This window comes from Pinus tabuliformis, chromosome 2_2 (genome assembly GCF_031772625.1).
Source record: "Pinus tabuliformis cultivar Carrire ecotype Pingquan chromosome 2_2, CPIR1, whole genome shotgun sequence".
Taxonomy (NCBI): domain Eukaryota; kingdom Viridiplantae; phylum Streptophyta; class Pinopsida; order Pinales; family Pinaceae; genus Pinus; species Pinus tabuliformis.
Window position 1 is genome coordinate 798905365 of NC_142300.1, and position 10604 is coordinate 798915968.

A 10604-nucleotide genomic window follows, 5' to 3' on the forward strand; every position below is an offset into this window, starting at 1 on the left:
AGTTTCCATCGTGTTGTAAAATATGGAAACCTGCGGTTTCGATCAAGGAAGGGATATGCAAACCCCAAGTTTCCCCAAAATTGGGTGTCGGTTTTGGTCACGGCATGACATGGAGACCCCAAGTTTCCCCAGACTTGGGCGTCAATTTTGGTCATGGAACATCATGGAAACCCCAAGTTTCCCAGGTTTAGGCACCGGGGTGCAACATGGAAACCCCAAGTTTCCCTAGGTTCAAATTTTTGGGCATCAGGGCGCGACATGGAAACCCCAAATTTTGGGCACTGGGGCGCTACATGGAAACCCAAAATTTTGGGTGACGGGGCATTACATGGAAACCCCAAGTTTCCCTAGGCTTGGGCACCTTTTCTGTCGCAACGTGGAAACCCCAAATTTCCCACCCTAAAGCAAATAATTTCTTAAATGTGAGTAATATAAAATTTTCATTTAGAGGATGAGGCAAAGGCGCAAGAGCGAGAGAGTTTTTTGGATTTGTTTTAATAATGTGTGACAAGATATAAGCTCTGCATCGAGGCCACCAAGGGTTGAATCTTAGTGGGTCATGGTAGCAAGGCCACTCTACCACTTACAATATCCTATCACTTATTTAAGTCATCTACAAAGGATTATTCTCAATGATCGTTTGGAATTGAACTTCAAAGCTACACCAACAAAGATGCTTCACGATCGCAATTTTCAACTGACACGGGCCCCTGGGGGACACAAAGTGATGCCCCTACTATGCATTGAGATATAGTCGAAGAGTGACATGCACTGCTTCTAGCATGGATTCTGACTTAGAGGCATTCAGTCATAATCTGACACACGATAGCTTCGTGCCACTAGCTTTTAAACCAAGTGTGATGACCAATTGTGTGAATCAATAGTTCCTCTCATACTAAGTTGAATTACTATTGCAATGCAGTTCATTTGTAGGGTAAATTTAATGTGTCTCATGATGGTATAAACCGAGCTCATGTTCCCTATCGGTGGGTGAACAATCCAACACTTGGTGAATTCTTCTTCACAATGATAGGAAGAACCGACATCGAAGGATCAAAAATCTACGTCGCTATGAACACTTGGCTGCCACAAGCCAGTTATCCCTGTGGTAACATTTCTGAAACCTCTAGCTTCAAATTCCAAAAATCTAAAGGATCAATAGGCCATGCTTTCACGATTTATATTCGTACTGAAAATCAAAATCGAATAAACTTTTACACTTTTGTTCCACACAAGATTTTTGTTCTCGTTGAGCTCATCTTAGGACACCTACGTTATCTTTTAACAGATGTGCTGCCCTAGCCAAACTCCCCACCTGACAATGTCTTCCGCTTAGATTGACCCAATGAAATGTGCCTTAAGGCCAAAAACAAGGGCAATGTGCCATCTCCGCCCCACATAATAAGTAAAATATTGTTAAAAGTAGTGGTATTTCACTTGTACTGAAAATGACTGCCACCTATTCTACACCTCTCAAGTCATTTCACAAAGTTGGACTAGAGTCAAACTCAACAAGGTCTTCTTTCCCTGTTGATTCTACTAAGCCCATTCCCTTGGTTGTGGTTTCACTAGATAGTAGATAGGGACAGTGGGAATCTCATTAATCCATTCATGTGCATCACTAATTAGATGACAAGGCATTTGGCTACCTTAAGAAAGTCATAGTTACTCCTGCCATTTACCCATGCTTGGTTGAATTTATTCACTTTGACATTCAGAGAACTAGGCATAAATCACATTGTGTCAGCATCCACAGGGACCATCATACTGCTTTGTTTTAATTAAATAGTTGGATCCCCTTTTCATACCCATTCTGAGTCGACTATTCTCCGGCTAGGGAAAAGCCACCGACATTGGGAGTTCTACACTCGTCACCCAATTGGCACGTAACTGTCCACCCTTGTCACGATAGTAGCTCATGAAAACTATCGAAAACCCACAAGTTGAGGGGGCAGACCCTTAGGCCCAGCCCTCAGAGTGAATCCTTTTCCCAAAGTTATAGATCTGTTTTACTGACTTCCCTTACATACATTGTTCTATTTTCCAAAGGTGTTCACCTTGGAGACCTAATGCATTATGAGTATGATCGGGCATGAATGGTACTCGGTCCTCCAAAGTTTCAAGGGCTGTCGAGGGCTCACTAGACACCGCAAGACTTGTGGTGCTCTTCTAGTTGTTGTAACCTATCTCTAGGTGAAACGATTCCAGGGTGGGCAAGATGTTAAAAAGAAAAGATAACTCTTCCCGAGGCCCTCGATGACGTCTCTGGATTTCCTAACATTGTCACCTACCTCCATGTCTCGTTTCGGGAATATTAACCTGATTCCCTTTCGATGCTCGTTTAGAGTTCATCCTTGATACAAGGCTTCCCCATCTCTTAGGATTGACTAATCCATGTCCAAGTGTCGTTCACAGGAAACCTTTCCAAACTAAATATTCAAAGTTATCATTTGCATATTTTCTACTACCATCAAGATCTACACCAGGGCTGATCCACCCAAGATCATGTTTGAGGTTTCGAAATGACCCGTGTGTCCTCCTACTCATTGAAGCCAGGCAATTTCTCCGATGGGCGAGTATAGGTTTCATGCTTCAGTGCCATCAATTTTATGGGTTAGTTGATTTGGTAGATGAGTTGTTGCACACTCCTTAGTGGATTTCAACTTCGATAACCATCTTCATGATGTCTTAATCAACCAACACCCTTTGTGGGATCTACGTTAGTGTGCAATTCAACAACATAACTTGACTTTTGGTTCATCCCACATTGCTAGTTCTGCTTACCAAAAATGGCCCACTTGGAGCTCTCGATTCCATTGCACAACTCAATGGAGCAGTCACACCCTCTTACCTATTTAAAGTTTGAGAATAGGTCAAGGGTGTTATGCCCCTAACGCCTCTAATAATTTTCTTTACCCGATAAAACTCGCTTTTGAGCTCCAGTTAGCTCGAGGGAAACTTCAAATGAAACCATATACTAGATATTTTGATTAGTATTTCACCCTTATACCCAAATCAGACAAACAATTTGCACGTCAGTATCACTACGAGCCTCCACCAAAGTTTCCTCTGACTTCGTTCTGCTGAGGCACAGTTCACCATCTTTCGGGTCCCAACAGGATTGCTTTCACTTGAACCCTTCGCATAAGCTCAAGGTCAGTCGATGATGCACCCCCCAAGAGAGGGGATCTCACCCGTCATCTTCCTTGCACCTCGCAGGTTTTCAAACCTGCCAACTCTCACACATGTTAGACTCCTTGGTCCGTGTTTCAAGATGGGTTGAATGGAAAGCACACCAACCAAAACCATGAGCGTGCAGGTGCACATTGCCCTCCACAAGGGAGCATGCTTCCTTCCTATACCACCGTAATGGCAAACAGAGAGGTAGTAATCCACCCACACTTGTGACGATGCAGTAGCCCGTGTTGGTTTGCACCTCAGGTCGATTGGCGGACCAGCCTAAGTTGTTCCACATCTGACCGAGACACATTGACAATCTCCATCCGCTTCCCTCCTAATAATTTGAAGCACTCTTTAACTCTATTTTTAAATCCCTTTTCATCTTTCCCTTGTGGTACTTGTTCTCTATTGGTCTCTTTCCCATATTTAGCCTTGGACAAAATTTACCACCCAATTAGGGTTGCATTCCCAAACAAACTGACTCACTGAAAATGCTTTGTGATGTGGCAGGGTCCCAACCAGACATGGCTATCACCCTCTTAGGTGCCCCTTTCCAATGGACTTGGCCCAGGTCTGCCACTAAGGATGCTTCTAAAGACTACAATTCAAGTGATGCTCAAGGAAAATTTTAAGAACCACCCTAAATTTATATGTATAATAAATGGGTGAATCCTCATGATACATAGGAAAAATGGGAGGTGATTTTATCAATAATATAATATGTATATATATAGTTTTTTTGGTGAATCTCTCAGAGAATTATATTATCTTGTAAAGTCATGGCGAATCTATCACTAAATTATAAAATCTTGTAAGATCTTAGCAAATCTTTCACTGAATAATAGAAAGTGAAGTCTTGGAAAATGTTTTGTTAAAGTATGAAACCATATATGATAATAGGAAAACATATTCATTAAATTTTAATATACTAACATACATGTTTGGAAAAAAGAAACATAATTTTCTCTTCCTACAAACAATGTTGCAAGTTTCATTGGCCATGTTTGTCAAGGTTTTCACTGTACACTCTTTCATATCCTTCTATTAATTTTGATAATATTCCACAACAAAGTTTTTGTAGGTGTTGATCTTGACCACCAGTCAAGGTAGGAGAGATTAATCTTTTCTCTACCACTTTTTTCAAGCTATCAAATTTCTTTCTTATTCCATAGACTCCAACTACGAGATAAAAAAAAGCACATTTTGTTTACCCCAACACGCTAACAAGTAGCAAGCCCCAACTATATAATATAAGAAAGTAGTAGGTATCCCAAAGGCCTAAAGGGGATCTAATGGAAAGAAGTGACCATTGTTAGAAGCCTTCCAATCAATATATTAATATATACATATAGATTTATTATTAGTTTAATTTGAAACCTTCAATTAAATAATAAAATTTAATTACGTCTCTCCCAATCTAAATTTCTTATTAGCATAATTCACTACCTTCATAAGTATTGCATTTTTTTAACAACTTTGTAACATGTGGATTAATTTCCTTTTTGGTGCATAATCTCTGCCTTTTAGGACAATATGGTGCACTAGCCCAACCCCTACAGATCATTATGACAAATTAAGGAAAACAGAGAAGATGAAAGGTTGTACAAACCAACATATTTTTCAAGCACAGACCCGACCCCTACAGATCATTACGACAAATTAAGAATAACAGAGAAGACGAAAGGTTGTACAAACCACCATATTTTTCAAACAACTAATGCAACATCAATACCTTAACTTTTTCATGAATATATCATATTGAGAACGTTTGAAAAATGGTGGGAAATCTGGGCTGACTATCTCTCTTTTACGAGGGTGATGAAGAGTGATAAGATTTCACTGTTTTGAATTTTTTTTTTGTTAAATCAAAAAAACCAATATTAATGGAGATATTGTTATTGTTTACTAAATTTTGTGAAGTGACTAAATGTAGCTTTAACCATTCACCTTAAGATTTTTTTTATAATATAATTTCCTAAGTCTATTTAATATCTTCCTTATCATAAAAACCAACCTATATCCATCTTAACTCTACTTCTACCACTCTTGGAGGGATGAAATCTATTTATCCCTCTCAACACTTGGTAGACCAAGAAGTAAGATGGATCTAAGCTGATAGAATTTCCCCTTTAAATATTCTATGCTAACATGAATACCATGATATTACCATGGGTTATCATAAACCTGGAGCTTAAAAACTACTATTAGTAATTTATAAAAATTAATAAAATTAATAAGTGATTTATATTTTAGTTTTTTTAACCAAATTAAAATGTTTAAGTGACATTAAATTACAAGATCCATTTTTACCCTTCATCTACCAAGCCCGAGGATCAAACATTTTTCACTCTATGCTAGTTTTCATATCACATTATTTGATCCCTCCCGGGGCTTAGTAGATCCAATGTAACGATGGATCTATGCTGGTTTAATTCCCCCCCTTTAAATAGCCTACATTCCACGTGAATACCATGGGTTAATACCATGTGCCATATTTTTTTATTAACACTAATATTAGGGTTACTAATGTTTTTTTACATGGTATTAATAATAATTTGGCCCATGGTATTTGGCCCATAGGATTCACTTAAATAAAACCTCTTTTTTGAGCCTTCCTAAATAGAAAGAGGCTTATGGACTAAATATAAAAAAAACGTTTTATTTATTTACCATACCTCTAGTTTATTTATATTTATATTTATTTACCATACCTTTGGAGTAAGTATAAAAAGAGGTTTTATTTATTTACCATACTCCACTTTATTTATATTTATATTTATTTACACGTAAATATAAGGTGACTTATGGAGTAAATATAAAAAAATGTTTTCCATTATTCTTTATATGATTATGACTAAATAGATGCAACTTTGGAATATGGCAAGAACATTATTCAATCTTTAAATAAACATGAAAATAAGAGACTTGAATTTTTAAATAAAATGAATTATTCTTTTGTGACCATTTGTTTGTTCCAAAAAATAAGGTCATTTTCTGGAAACTAACCCCAATACCATGAAATATGGGAAAATGAAAGAAAAAAAACCTTTTTTACACCGAATGTGGAGGGTGAAATAACTACATAAATACCTATTCTTGAAAATTAGGGTGAATGGAAGGTTGTAACTCCTAATTTGCTAGATTTACTTTTCTTACTCTCTCTCAAAATAAGGTGGGCTAACCTCCATACCTAATTTTTTTATAAAATAAAATTTAGGCGATTTGTAACAATGTACTATGATACAAAATATTTGCTCAATAAAAATATAAAACCCCTTAATTTCACCCAAGGGCGAAAATTCACCCATAAAATTTTCCATGGTGACGCTGCCACCTAATTTTTATGTCGGGTTCATCCTAGTTTGCTTGCCGCTACTAGGGGAATCCTTGTAAGTTTTTTTTCCTCAGCTTAATTATATGCTTAAACTTAATGGTCGCAAGTTGGAGCTAAATTTTCCCTACCTAATGGGAGGACAATTGAGAGAAAAGCAAGTTCGAGCAATGCCACACAAAGCCCGCATTAGCTAATGTTGACTTCCCAACCAAGGGGACAAGATCATTCCTTGTTGATGCATGCCACAAAACATTGCTTGAGGTATTTTAGCCAACCGCACCACATTAGGCACGGACAACTAGCTCTGCTACTCCCTATCATATTGCAAGGAACACATTTGAATGGGATGCAACACCTAGATAGATGTTCCCTCAACCGAGTCCTTGGGTGCAAATTGCATTCAAAAACTTGATGATTCACGGGATTATGTAATTCACACTAAGCATTGTATTTATCTATGTTCTTCATCATAACAAGAGCCGACATATCCATTGTTGAGAGTTGCTTCCATGTATTACTAACAAATCTACCACATCACTAAATAGGGCGCCCCCCACAACAAATGTAAGGCTAAGGGCCAAAAGGAGGAAAGGAAGAAAAACACGTGAAAGAGAGAGAAACAAAGGTGTCTACCCACTCATAGGAGGAAGCTCAAATAGAGAACAATATTCCTGAGCCCCATGCCCTCGCAAAAAGTGGGGAAAACATGGAACAACAATCGAGAAGGACTAGGGTGGCCACCTCGAGAGCTCGCACTTCTTTTAATCCTTCTCAAAAACCAGTCCATAACAATTCCCCTTTTTCTCTGTAAAGCTAGGGATCGAAACAAAGAAGGGAAGAAAACCAGGTGAAAGAAATAGAGATCAAACATGGCTACTGGCTCACAAATAGAGGCTCAAACAAATAATAAGCTTTCCAATCCCCATGCATTTACAAAAAGGGGGGAATTGAAGGGGACGGCAATCGATAAGGACTAATGTGGCCACCCTAGGAACTTGTATTGTGTTTCATCCTTCCTGAACACCAATCCAAAACAATCCCACCTTTTCTCCGTAAAGCTAGGGGCCAAAAGGAAGAAGGGAAGAAAATAACATGAAAGAAATAGATATCAAATGTGGCCACTGGCTCATTAGGGGAGGCTCAAATAGAGAACAAGCTTCCAAAACCTCATGCCTTTATAAAAAGGGCGGGAACTGGAGGGGATGGCGATTTAGAAGGACTAGGGTGGCCATCCTAGGAACTCACACTGCTTTTCATCCTTCCTGAACACTAATGAGTCTAAATTTATCCATCATATTTCCCAAGCACATCAACTGCAACAACCATGCCTCGCGAAATAGATCGTAGGAGAGGGATCCCAAGAAACAAGCTTTCAAACACCCTATAGAAACACATTGGGGAAAAGAAAAACAGAGTATGGGTGGGACAAGCACAAGCATGGCTTGCAACACATTGGGGGAAAGAAAAAAAAAGTATGGGTGGGACAAGCACAAGCATGGCTTGCAAGCACACACGAAAATATAGGTGTGACCTCAAGACAAGCAACCAACAATGTTCTCGCCAAACACCAAACCCAATCCCCCAAAGATACACCACACGGGCCCACATTGCAATCGAAACCCACCCAAACTGAACCAAAAAGGAAAAGCCCTACTATTAATGATCCTATCGCATATTTACATATGGTAACCTTGTTATGATCTCTCCTTCCTCTAACTGATAAGGTTCAATGAAATTCTCATGACGTCGATGACAACAAACCACCATCATTGACACAATTTGAACACTTCATCAGATCATTCAATCAATAGGAGTGATAGGCGGTGTGTACAAAGCACAGAGACGTAGTTAACATGAGTTGATGACATGCGCTTACTAGGAATTCCTCGTTGAAGACCAATAATTGCAATGGTCTATCCCCATCACGATGCAATTTTAGAATATTTCTCGATCCTCTCGAACTAGGAAGAAAAACTTGTTGACTACATTAGTGTAGCGTGCGTGTGGTAAAGAACATCTAAGGGCATCACATACATGTTATTGCCTCAAACTTCGATGGCCTAAATGGCCATAGTCCCTCTAAGAAGTTGGCCACTAAGGGGAACCTTTGTGTAGCTAGTTAATAAGATGAGGTCTCATTCATTATCGGAATTAACCTGACAAATCGCTTCACCAACTAAGAATGGCCATGCACCACCACCCATAGAATCGAGAAAGAGCTCTCAATCTGTCAAGCCTTACTATGTCTAGACGTGGAAAGTTTCCTTGTTTTGAGTCAAATTAAGCCGTAGGCTCCACTCCTGGTGGTGCCCTTTTGTCAATTCCTTTAATTTTCATCCTTGTGACCATACTCCCCCTGGAACCCAAACTCCCTGATTTCTCAGAAGGTGCTAGTGGAGTCCTTAGAGAAACATCCACCAATCCGTGGTCGGCATCATTTATGGTTGAGACTAGGATGGTAACTAATCGCATTTGAGCCCCAAAATTTCATTCTTGATTAATGAAACTATCCTTGGCAAATTATTTTGTAGTGGTACATCTTTCATAAATCCAATAATTTAACCTCTGAAAATGAAATATGAATTCCCCCGATAATCCCTATTACTCATTACTACGGTCTTGAAGGCCAACAAAATAGGACCAAATTCTTATCACGTTATTCCATGCTAATGTATTGAGAGCATAGGCTTGCTTTGAGCACTCTGATTTTTTCAAAGTAACAATGTCAGAGCCACGACCTAGCCAATTAAGGTTAGGGGCACGCTGCCGACAAAAGGGACGGGAGGGAAGGTGCACACCGAGTAGGGATACTGACCTTTACGACCCAAGATCCAACTATGATATTTTTAACTGAAACAACTTAAATATACACTATTGGAGCTAGAATTAACATGGCTTCTGGCACCAGAATTTCCCTCCAATGGTTTGTCATTAAGGGATTTAGATTGTAGTCATTCCAATTACCAGACTCGATGAGCCCAGTATTGGTATTTATTGTCACTACCTCCCCATGTCAGGATAAGGTAATTTGCATGCCTTCTGCCTTCCTTGGATGTGGTATTCATTTCTCAGGCTCCCTCTTCAGAATCAAACCCTAATTCTCTGTCAACCATCACCACCATGGTAGGCCTCTATCCTACCATCGAATGTTGATAGGGAAGAAATTTGTATGAAGCATCGCCAGCACAAGAGCTGTGTGACCCGTCGAGTTATCATGATTCACTGGAGAAGTGGGAAAGCCTACACCGACCTTTTATCTAAAGAATTCATCCCTTCCAAAGAGTTGGGACTTGGTGCACGTATTAGCTCTAGAATTACTATGGTTATCTGAGTGGTATGGTACCATAAAAAAAAATATAACTGATTTAATGAGCCATCTGTATTTTCATAGTCTGAATTAGTTCATACTTAGAGATGCATGGCTTAATCTTTGAGACAAGCATATGACTACTGGGAGAACTAGCACCCTTCCACTTAAAGGGCATTCAGAGCACTCTCTTACCAAGAGCCAACCTGAACACCCATCAAGTCAAAGAGATATCAAAATATCATGTAAGACTTTTATACCTTGCACCTCTTACATCCCAAGAAGGAAACACACACAACATGCCAAGGATATGGTGAACAAAAGGGTAAACTTACCGAGTCACAATGCACCAAGGCCACTTCAGATTTTTCAACCACACTCCAACCAATAAGAAAATGAGTGATCACTCACCCACTCCCTTAGAAATGCCTCCAAAAACCTCCACACCCAACACTGAGGGCACCTAGGAGTCCACCCAGACAGTAGCGATGGTGGACCTCGATCTCCTAATCGCATGCGGAAACATTGATGTGAAGGAAATAAATGGAGAATAACCAACCACACAACCTCTATATTTGAAACAAGCCCCAACACTCCCCGCCCCGAACCGAGGCCACCTAGGAGTCCACTCGGATAGAAAAAATGGTGGACCTCAATCTCTCGATCACCTATGGTAACCTCGATGCAAAGGAAAAGGAAGGAAATAAAAATAGGACAACCGAACATAAATCCTATCTTAGAAAGGCCATACAAACCTCCCCACCCCACACCGATGGCATCTAG

The 10604-nt window shown here is 39.5% G+C and overlaps 1 non-coding gene and 2 pseudogenes across 1 annotated transcript; all 3 read right to left on the minus strand.

Moving 5' to 3' along the window:
• Window positions 1-521: 521 nt before the first annotated feature.
• LOC149195109 (25S ribosomal RNA) lies at window positions 522-3869 on the minus strand. The gene has a single exon (XR_016255240.1). It is a non-coding gene; the product is annotated as a 25S ribosomal RNA (ribosomal RNA).
• A 2994-nt stretch (window positions 3870-6863) lies between these two features.
• Window positions 6864-7017, minus strand: LOC149195110 (5.8S ribosomal RNA; annotated as a pseudogene).
• A 1154-nt stretch (window positions 7018-8171) lies between these two features.
• Window positions 8172-9980, minus strand: LOC149195111 (18S ribosomal RNA; annotated as a pseudogene).
• Between the last annotated feature and the right edge of the window lie 624 nt (window positions 9981-10604).